Source organism: Oncorhynchus mykiss, chromosome 17 (genome assembly GCF_057628025.1).
Source record: "Oncorhynchus mykiss isolate SJ-2025 chromosome 17, ASM5762802v1, whole genome shotgun sequence".
In the NCBI taxonomy this organism is placed as follows: Eukaryota; Metazoa; Chordata; class Actinopteri; order Salmoniformes; family Salmonidae; genus Oncorhynchus; species Oncorhynchus mykiss.
The window spans coordinates 8,021,087-8,033,526 of NC_143038.1; positions in this window are offsets into that span (position 1 = coordinate 8,021,087).

Here is a 12,440-nt window from a genome sequence, read left to right on the forward strand (position 1 = left end):
CCTCTTTTGAAATTCAATAAGATTTCCTTAACAAAAGTTAGGACATACTGTAAGAGGCCTCTAGTCCTGTATATCTCAACAGTGTTGGAGCAAGAGGTTTTTATCTTATTGGTAATAAGAGCAGCCTGTTAACCAAATCTATTTCCCTTCCTGTATTTTCTTGAAGGGATGTGCTCATTATCCCTATGTAGTGAAATACTCTAACCAGAGCCCAATAGGGTGTCGTTTTGGATGCACATAGAGAGTGGGGCTAAGCAGCAGCTCACTTTAATGTGAGCTGACATTCTATCATTCACTTGATCACTATGATGCATCATACATTCAGAATACAGAATTTAGATAATTTTGACAATTAGTCAATTTCACATGGTTGGCAATAATTGCTCATTAGATGGCACTATTGCAGTTGGTATGGCGGTGTCTAGTGGTTGAGTGCAGATTATATAATTTGATCATATCGGGTTTAGTTCCAACGTTCATCACATTCTTGTTCTATTTGAAAAAGCAAACCTGCCCTGAGACATAGATTGAAGGCAATGAGACCAGACAAATTCATCTTAATGTAATTTATGCTGAAAGAACATCTTGAGAAATGAAGTTGTGCATATATGAAATTGTGTATATTAGCCTTCCATTTGATTTCATACCAGTGAATCATGGGATACATGGTGCACCGACAGGTAGAACATTCAACACTCCATTGCCCTGACACCCGAGGGTGAGTAGAGATGCCGATACAATTAGCTCCTTTGTTCCAATGGAGAAACAGACAGCATGGCTCGGAGCCATTTATAGACATGTACAGATGTGGTTTGTTATCTTTAGTCACAGTGAGACAGAGATTCACAGTGTGTGAACTAAAGGAGATGGGATGAATGAATAGGATAAAGGTATCCTATTGAGTCTTCACAAAGATGTGTTAGGTTCTTATTTATCAGAGAAAATAACTCACGGACACTAGAGAAGCTTAACCAAGTTTAATCCTCCCCAAAGGGTCGTTACAGCTGTAATTCAGACCACCAAATATTTCTCACCATCACAGGTAAAAATATCCCACTTAAGACACTCCTCCTCCTCTTCAATTCTTACATCTTATGGTTAAACAGGAAGTGGGTAGTAAACCCTTATTACTCCCTTCAGGGGATCTGACCTGACCTCCTGACCTCAACCCCTCTGTCGCCTAATCCACAGATGTTAATCTGCTTCCCCTATAGCAATCATTTGATCTCCTCCCATCCACCCATCACATTCCACAGTCACTCTGTCTTTCTACAAATCTCACTCCTTTATATACAATGCGTCTGATCTATGTCTTTAATATCTCAATGTTCAAAATTTCGAATCCAACAGATAGCACCCATTTAGATGTGAATTAACAGGCTCTCTCTATTGTAATCTCATTGAGACATCTGATGCATTCAATTTTAATGACTACATCTGAAAGAAAACACACCACGCAGTGATTTTTGACCAATTTGAGGAAATGTCCCAAATGGCATCCTATTTCCTATATAGTGCACTACTTTTGGCCAGTAATTCTGGTTAAATGTAGTGCACTATCAAGGCAGTAGGGTGTAGTTTGGGATGCAGACAGTGTGTTCTTGTATGTGATCATGTTGGCTTGATTTATGGCTGTGTTCTGGTCTGGAGAGTGGACTGTCAGACTGGGTGGGGTTAAATGAGATAATGACCACTATACAGAACACAGATAATGGACACAACGGACAGAACATTGCCCTGTTCTTGGAAACGAGAAGGAACAGCATCCTAAGCTTTGCCAATGAGGCCACTGGGCCATTGGGTTTGTTTGACTTGACTTTGCCGTTAACTCGCAGTGCAGTACTTTTCATATTACCCTCATCCTAAGGGTTTACTTAAAGTTATTGAGTTCTGGGTGACTTTTCTGATTTTTAAATGAGGAAGGCTCAACTTCAGTCCCTAGAAGGTGGCTAATGTAATAATATAATTACTTCTGATGCCCTTTAATAGCCACTCTTGTTGCTCAATTAAACATCAAAGTGGAAAGAAAATCAGCACACTATGGAGATTTAATTTATGGGCAGGTGGGACAGTAGCGTCCCACCTGGCCAACATCCGGTGAAATAGCAGAGCTCGAATTTCAAATGACAGACATACAAATATTTAACATTCATGAAAATACAAGTATATACAGTGCCTTGCGAAAGTATTCGGCCCCCTTGAACTTTCCGACCTTTTGCCACATTTCAGGCTTCAAACATAAAGATATAAAACTGTATTTTTTTGTGAAGAATCAACAACAAGTGGGACACAATCATGAAGTGGAACGACATTTATTGGATATTTCAAACTTTTTTAACAAATCAAAAACTGAAAAATTGTGCGTGCAAAATTATTCAGCCCCTTTACTTTCAGTGCAGCAAACTCTCTCCAGAAGTTCAGTGAGGATCTCTGAATGATCCAATGTTGACCTAAATGACTAATGATGATAAATACAATCCACCTGTGTGTAATCAAGTCTCCGTATAAATGCACCTGCACTGTCATAGTCTCAGAGGTCCGTTAAAAGCGCAGAGAGCATCATGAAGAACAAGGAACACACCAGGCAGGTCCGAGATACTGTTGTGAAGAAGTTTAAAGCCGGATTTGGATACAAAAAGATTTCCCAAGCTTTAAACATCCCAAGGAGCACTGTGCAAGCGATAATATTGAAATGGAAGGAGTATCAGACCACTGCAAATCTACCAAGACCTGGCCGTCCCTCTAAACTTTCAGCTCATACAAGGAGAAGACTGATCAGAGATGCAGCCAAGAGGCCCATGATCACTCTGGATGAACTGCAGAGATCTACAGCTGAGGTGGGAGACTCTGTCCATAGGACAACAATCAGTCGTATATTGCACAAATCTGGCCTTTATGGAAGAGTGGCAAGAAGAAAGCCATTTCTTAAAGATATCCATAAAAAGTGTTGTTTAAAGTTGCCACAAGCCACCTGGGAGACACACCAAACATGTGGAAGAAGGTGCTCTGGTCAGATGAAACCAAAATTGAACTTTTTGGCAACAATGCAAAACGTTATGTTTGGCGTAAAAGCAACACAGCTGAACACACCATCCCCACTGTCAAACATGGTGGTGGCAGCATCATGGTTTGGGCCTGCTTTTCTTCAGCAGGGACAGGGAAGATGGTTAAAATTGATGGGAAGATGGATGGAGCCAAATACAGGACCATTCTGGAAGAAAACCTGATGGAGTCTGCAAAAGACCTGAGACTGGGACGGAGATTTGTCTTCCAACAAGACAATGATCCAAAACAGAGACATACCCCAAGCGACTTACAGCTGTAATCGCAGCAAAAGGTGGCGCTACAAAGTATTAACTTAAGGGGGCTGAATAATTTTGCACGCCCAATTTTTCAGTTTTTGATTTGTTAAAAAAGTTTGAAATATCCAATAAATGTCGTTCCACTTCATGATTGTGTCCCACTTGTTGTTGATTCTTCACAAAAAAATACAGTTTTATACCTTTATGTTTGAAGCCTGAAATGTGGCAAAAGGTCGCAAAGTTCAAGGGGGCCGAATACTTTCGCAAGGCACTGTACATCAAAATAAAGCTTAACTTCTTATTAATCCAGCCGCTGTGTCAGATTTCAAAAAGGCTTTACGGCGAAAGCACACCATGTGATTATCTGAGGACAGCCCCCCACATACAAAAACATGAAAAACATTTTTCAACCAGGCAGGTGCGACGCGAAAGTCAGAAATAGCGATATAATAAATGCATTACCTTTGAAGATCTTCTTCTGTTGGCACTCCAGTTACATCACATATGGTCCTTTTGTTTGATGAAGTCCTTCTTTATATCCATAAAAACTCAGTTTAGCTGGCGAGCTTCACCATTAAAGCTCCATAGTCACCATAGTCATTAAAGCTCCATAGCCACCAGTTTCCCTCCTTCAAAATGCACACAAAATTAATCCCAAACGTTACCAATAAACTTATCCTAACAAGTCAAACAATGTTTATAATCAAACCTCAGGTACCCTAATACATAAATAAACTATACAATTTAAGAGAATAGTATGTTCATTACCGGAGATAAATAACAAAGAACACACTTTCACCCACGCGCATGGAAACACTACAGCCAAAATGGGAGCCACTTAGAAAAACTACAACTTCTAGCAAATTTTTCCAAAAAACAGCCTGAAACTCTTTCTAAAGACTGTTGGCATCTAGTGGAAGCCCTAGGAACTGCAATCTAGGAGGACTTCGCCTCGTAAAAATCATGAAAGCCATTTGAAACAGTGGTAGGCTGATTTATTTTGGGGGGGATGGTATGTCCTCGGGGTTTCGCCTGCCATATCAGTTCTGTTATACACACATACGTAATTTTAACCGTTTTAGAAAGTTTCGAGTGTTTTCTATCCAAATCTACGAATTATATGCATATCCTAGCTTCTGGGCCTGAGTAACTAAGTACTTTGGGCACGCTTTTCATCCTGACGTAAAAATACTGCCCCCTACCCAAGAGAGGTTAATGACTATGGAGCTTTAATGACTCTGGTGCTTTAATGACTCTGGTGCTTTAATGACTATGGAGCTTTAATGACAATTTAGCTTTAATGACTATGGTGACTATGGAGCTTTAATGACAATTGAGCTTTAATGACTATGGTGACTATGGAGCTTTAATGACTATGGTGACTATGGAGCTTTAATGACTCTGGTGCTTTAATGACTCTGGTGCTTTAATGACTATGGAACTTTAATGACAATTGAGCTTTAATGACTATGGTGACTATGGAGCTTTAATGACAATGGTGACTGTGGCGCTTTAATGACTATGGAGCTTTAATGACAATGGAACTTTAATGACTATGGAGCTTTAATGACTATTCAGCTTTAATGACTTTTGAGCTTTAATGACTATTGAGCTTGAATGACTTTTGAGCTTTAATGACTATTAAGCTTTAATGCTTATTGAGCTGTAATGACTATGGAGCTTTAATTATTGAACTTTAATGACTATGGAGCTTTAATGACTATTGAACTTTAATGACTATGGAGCTTTAATGACTATTAAGCTTTAATTACTTTTGAGCTTTAATGACTATTAAGCTTTTATGATTATTGAGCTGTAATGACTATGGAGCTTTAATGACTATGGAGCTTTAATGACTATGGAGCTTTAATGACTATTGAACTTTAATGACTATGGAGCTTTAATGACTATTGGACTTTAATGACTATGGAACTTTAATGACAATTGAGCTTTAATGACTATGGTGACTATGGAGCTTTAATGACAATGGTGACTGTGGCGCTTTAATGACTATGGAGCTTTAATGACAATGGAGCTTTAATGACTATTGAGCTTTAATGACTATGTAGTTTTAATGACTATTGAGCTTTAATGACTGTTGAGCTTTAATGACTATGTAGCTTTAATGACTATTGATCTTTAATGACTATGGAGCTTTAATGACCATGGTGACTATGGAGCTTTAATGACAATGGTGGCTACGGAGCTTTAATGACTGTGGTGACTATGCAGCTTGAATGACTATGGAGCTTTAATGACTATTGAGCTTTAATGACTATGTAGCTTTATTGGCTATTGAGTTTTAATGACTTTTAATGGCTTTAATGGCTATTGAACTTTAATGACTATGGAGATTTAATGACTATTGAACTTTAATGACTATGGAGCTTTAATGACTATTCAGCTTTAATGACTTTTGAGCTTTAATGACTATTGAGCTTGAATGACTTTTGAGCTTTAATGACTATTAAGCTTTAATGCTTATTGAGCTGTAATGACTATGGAGCTTTAATTATTGAACTTTAATGACTATGGAGCTTTAATGACTATTGAACTTTAATGACTATGGAGCTTTAATGACTATTAAGCTTTAATTACTTTTGAGCTTTAATGACTATTAAGCTTTTATGATTATTGAGCTGTAATGACTATGGAGCTTTAATGACTATGGAGCTTTAATGACTATGGAGCTTTAATGACTATTGAACTTTAATGACTATGGAGCTTTAATGACTATTGGACTTTAATGACTATGGAGCTTTAATGACTATGGGGTTTTAATGACTATGGAGCTTTAATGACTATGGAGCTTTAATGACTATGGAGCTTTAATGACTATGGAGCTTTAATGACTATTGAACTTTAATGACTATGGAGCTTTAATGACTATGGAGCTTTAATGACTATTGAACTTTAATGACTATGGAGCTTTAATGACTATGGAGCTTTAATGACTATGGAGCTTTAATGACTATTGAACTTTAATGACTATGGAGCTTTAATGACTATTGGACTTTAATGACTATGGAGCTTTAATGACTATGGGGTTTTAATGACTATGGAGCTTTAATGACTATTGAACTTTAATGACTATGGAGCTTTAATGACTATTGAACTTTAATGACTATGGAGCTTTAATGACTATTGAACTTTAATGACTATTGAACTTTAATAACTATGGAGCTTTAATGACTATGGAGCTTTAATGACTATGGAGCTTTAATGACTATTGAACTTTAATAACTATGGAGCTTTAATGACTATGGAGCTTTAATGACTATGGAGCTTTAATGACTATGGAGCTTTAATGACTATGGAGCTTTAATGACGATGGAGCTTTGTTGACTATGGGGTTGTAATGACTATGGAGCTTTAATGACTATTGGACTTTAATGACTATGGAGTTTTAATGACTATGGAGCTTTAATGACTATTGAACTTTAATGACTATTGAGCTTTAATGACTATGGAGCTTTAATGACTATTGAACTTTAATGACTATGGAGTTTTAATGACTATTGAACTTTAATGACTATGGAGTTTTAATGACTATGGATCTTTATTGACTATTGAACTTTAATGACTATGGAGCTTTAATGACCATGGTGGCTATGGAGCTTTAATGACTGTGGTGACTATGGAGCTTTAATGACAATGGTGGCTATGGAGCTTTAATGACAATGGTGGCTATGGAGCTTTAATGACTGTGGTGACTATGGAGCTTGAATGACTATAGAGCTTTAATGACTATTGAGCTTTAATGACTATGTAGCTTTATTGACTATTGAATTTTAATGACTAGGGAGCTTTAATGACTATGGATCTTTATTGACTATTGAACTTTAATGACTATGGAGCTTTAATGACCATGGTGACTATGGAGCTTTAATGACAATGGTGGCTCTGGAGCTTTAATGACTGTGGTGACTATGGAGCTTGAATGACTATGGAGCTTTAATGACTATTGAGCTTTAATGACTATGTAGCTTTATTGACTATTGAGTTTTAATGACTAGGGAGCTTTAATGACTATGGAGCTTTAATGACTATTGAGTTTTAATGACTATGGAGCTTTAATGACTATAGAGCTTTAATGACTATGGGGCTTTAATGACTAGGGAGCTTTAATGACTATGGAGCTTTAATGACTATTGAACTTTAATGACTATGGAGCTTTAATGACTATGGAGCTTTAATGACTATTGAACTTTAATGACTATGGAGCTTTAATGACTATGGAGCTTTAATGACTATGGAGTTTTAATGACTAGGGAGCTTTAATGACTATGGAGCTTTAATGACTTTTGAGCTTTAATAACTATTGAGCTTGAATGACTTTTGAGCTTTAATGACTATTAAGCTTTAATGCTTATTGAGCTGTAATGACTATGGAGCTTTAATTATTGAACTTTAATGACTATGGAGCTTTAATGACTATGGAGCTTTAATTATTGAATTTTAATGACTATGGAGCTTTAATGACTATGGAGCTTTAATTATTGAACTTTAATGACTATGGAGCTTTAATGACTATGGAGCTTTAATGACTATTGAACTTTAATGACTATGGAGCTTTAATGACTATGGGGTTTAAATGACTATGTAGCTTTATTGACTATTGAGTTTTAATGACTAGGGAGCTTTAATGGCTATTGAACTTTAATGACTATGGAGATTTAATGACTATTCAGCTTTAATGACTTTTGAGCTTTAACGACTATTGAGCTTGAATGACTTTCGAGCTTTAATGACTATTAAGCTTTAATGCTTATTGAGCTGTAATGACTATGGAGCTTTAATTATTGAACTTTAATGACTATGGAGCTTTAATGACTATGGAGCTTTAATGACTATGGAGCTTTAATGACTATTGGACTTTAATGACTATGGAGCTTTAATGACTATTGGACTTTAATGACTATGGAGCTTTAATGACTATGGGGTTTTAATGACTATGGAGCTTTAATGACTATGGAGCTTTAATGACTATTGAACTTTAATGACTATGGAGCTTTAATGACTATTGAACTTTAATGACTATGGAGCTTTAATGACTATTGAGCTTTAATCACTATTGAACTTTAATGACTATTGAGCTTTAATGACTATGGAGCTTTAATGACTATGGAGATTTAATGACTATTGAACTTTAATGACTATGGAGCTTTAATGACTATGTAGCTTTAATGACTATGGAGCTTAGTGACTATGGTGACTATGGAGCTTTAATGACTATGAAGCTTTAATGACTATGGAGCTTTAATGACTATGGAGCTTTAATGACTATTGAGCTTTAATGACTATGGAGCTTTAATGACTATTGAGCTTTAATGACTATTGAGCTTTAATGACTATTGAACTTCAATGACTATGTGGCTTTAATGACTATGGAGCTTAATGACTATGGTGACTATGGAGCTTTAATGACTATGAAGCTTTAATGACTATGGAGCTTTAATGACTATGGAGCTTTAATGACTATTGAGCTTTAATGACTATTGAGCTTTAATGACTATTGAACTTTAATGACTATGGAGCTTTAATGACTTTGGAGCTTTTCTCTTAATCCAACTCTCAGCGAGCGCCTCCAGTCTTCAGGTGATGACGTCATTTAATGGAATCTTAATAATAATCACGTGCTGACAGTCGTTAGGTCCTATAAGTTAAAACTATGTCTCTTAATAGAATCAGTACTATTCATTGTATTTTCTGCATATCGTCATATCACACACAGAGTAATTTAATATTGAATAGTTCCTGGGGCAAGATGAGACATCAAGTACCGCAATTGATGTTGCAGCCGAAACAGGACTTCAGATCTGTGTGACTGTGAGGTACGCTCATCACACACACACACACACACACACACACACACACACACACACACACACACACACACACACACACACACACACACACACACACACACACACACACACACACACCTCCCACCCATGCAGTATTAAACTGACTGACCTGCCATTCTCAGAATCTACACTTCAAAAAAGATGATGCCCTCCAGAGAGAGGTCATGTGGGTGTTCCATCTCTCCTGTAGTGTGTCTGCTCTGCGCTGGGTTGGCTTCTGGAGGCTCCTTTAGTGCCTGAGGGCTACACTTGAATTTCTTTTCTCCAGATGCTAAGCACGTTTTCAATTCAGCCCACTCAAGGTAAAATATAACTTTGTTTGATTTCTGAGTATTTTTTAAGGAAATGAATTCTTTCAAGACCATACTCAATTTTATTTAGTCATAAACATATTTCTTGTAATGAATTTCTTTTATTTTCTCTAGAAACATAAGTACACAGAATTTGTCAATGCAACCCAGAATATATGGTCCCTAATTTTAACCAGAAAAAAACTTTATGCTTGGGAATAATTGCATGTTTTTTTCATCTGCAAAGAAAAACAACATCAATCTTTTAAAAAACAACAACATGTGACATAATTAAGACTTCAAATGTGATCACTTTATCCATGTCAGTTGCAAACTACCGAGGGTATACCATATTCAATAAAAAAACATGCATGTTCTTTGAACATGATTGATATTGAGAAGCCGTTTGAGATCTAACGCAGTGTGAGCACATAAACGAATAAGAGGGATTATTAAGAAACCATATTCAATCATATTCATGTATTTCTTAGTCTTCGTTTTCCCCTCGAGACTCAACAATCTGTATGTACTGTCCCACATACATACACACACACGGCCAGTTATATAAGAAGATCCGTTGATCAGATCACACATTGATCCCATACTGTGACCTCTCTCTGTGGAGACGACATGAAACTAGGCCCCCATTCTATTCATCCTAAACGATGCTCTAGCCTGGTCCCAGATCTGTTTGTGCTGTCTTGACAACATTGACATCCTATTGACAAGACAGCACAGACTGATCTGGGATCAGGGTGTAATGATGCACCACTGCATGATAACCTCCAGGAGTCACACTCAATACAAGATGCTTTTGAAAATCCATTATAAACACACTGGTTAAGTTAGCAGGCCTGCTTTATGTCTGTGTTCTATTATGATGGAGCTGCTTGTCAATCAAAAGGGCTATATATTGTAGATGCTTCAGAAATAATTCATTCAAGTAAATGTTATGCTATTTAAAGGGGTTGCGCTACTTTTGTCAACGGCCAGATAAAAGGACCTTCTACAGCTCCTTTAATGTAGTATGTGTCTGCTTATAAATAATTGGTGATCCATCTATGTAGTGCTTTTGAATACTTAATGAAAGCTCAATTAAGCCTTGATAATTGGTTTAAGTGCGCCTGAACTACCTCCTGTTGCTGACCATGGGCAAGGGGAAATGCATAATGAATCATCTCTTGTGAATTCCTTTTAGTATTCACTCCTAGTACCCACACACTGCTCCAAGCGATAGCACTTTCGCCAAGTATACAGTAATTCATAGTATTATTTAGTCATTGCAGATATATGCTACTTTGTTCCTTTTCTTCCGTTCTACCTTTTCACCCTCCATCCTTTGTGTGGTTGATTAATGTTATAACTGGGCCTCAAGGCAAGGTTTTTGAAATGATTCGTTTCTAAGAATCTTATGTGTCTCCTTCATCTCATGAAAGAGAGGTACGTAGTTGCACACACACAACTCTAACCTCATCTAATAGTTGCCTTCAGATGGGACAACTTGCTATAGGCTCTCTCTACTTGGCTCTGTACAATCAACAACATCGCAACATGAGGCTCTCTAACACCAATCAACACAGGTACTGCAACTGGTGTGTATTGATGAGTCATTGTCAGCTGCTTCCCTCTCTTCCTGTTAAGCATTGGTCCATTACAAACTCAGCCTGCCTGTGAGAACTATATTCTGCAATGTGAGCACGCTGATCAGACCATTTGTTAAAGCCCATGGAACTATAGTTATCCTCTCTCCAAACTCCTCTCTAAAACAACGGCTGTAATGAAGAGTTTCTGCCTAGCAACAAAGGAAGAGGAACACAGACTGGCTGCATCCCAAATGGCACCTTCATCCCTATATAGTGCATTACTTCTGACCAGCACCCATGACATTGACGGACCAGCTGAATCCAGGTGAAAGCTATGATCCCTTATTGATGTCACTTGTTAAATCCACTTCAATCAATGTAGATGAAGGGGAGGAGACAAGTTAATTAATGCTTTTTAAGCCTTGATACAATTGAGACATGGATTGTGTATGTGTGCCATTCAGAGGGTGAATGGGCAAGACAAAATATGTAATTGCCTTTGAACAGGGTGTGGTAGTAAGTGCCAGGTGCACCGGTTTGAGTGTGTCAAGAACTGCCTCGTGGGTGAGTACAACTCAATATTAGGAAGGTGATCTGAGGGAAAGGGGGGGGGGGGGGTACAACTCAATATTAGGAAGGTGTTCTGGGGGAAAGGGAGGGTACAATTCAATATTAGGAAGGTGATCTGAGGGAAAGGGGGGTACTACTCAATATTAGGAAGGTGTTCTGAGGGAAAGGGGGGGTACAACTCAATATTAGGAAGGTGTTCTGAGGGAACGGGGGGGTACAACTCAATATTAGGAAGGTGTTCTGAGGGAAAGAGGGGGGGTACAACTCAATATTAGGAAGGTGTTCTGAGGGAAAGGGGGGGTATAACTCAATATTAGGAAGATGTTCTTAGGGAAAGGGGGGTACAACTCAATATTAGGAAGGTGTTCTGAGGGAAAGGGGGGGTACAACTCAATATTAGGAGGGTGTTCTGAGGGAAAGGGGGGGTACAACTCAATATTAGGAAGGTGTTCTGAGGGAAAGGGGGGGTACAACTCAATATTAGGAGGGTGTTCTGAGGGAAAGGGGGGGTACAACTCAATATTAGGAAGGTGTTCTGAGGGAAAGGGGGGGTACAACTCAATATTAGGAGGGTGTTCTGAGGGAAAGGGGGGGTACAACTCAATATTAGGAAGGTGTTCTGAGGGAAAGGGGGGGTATAACTCAATATTAGGAAGATGTTCTTAGGGAAAGGGGGGTACAACTCAATATTAGGAAGGTGTTCTGAGGGAAAGGGGGGGTACAACTCAATATTAGGAGGGTGTTCTGAGGGAAAGGGGGGGTACAACTCAATATTAGGAAGGTGTTCTGAGGGAAAGGGGGGGTACAACTCAATATTAGGAGGGTGTT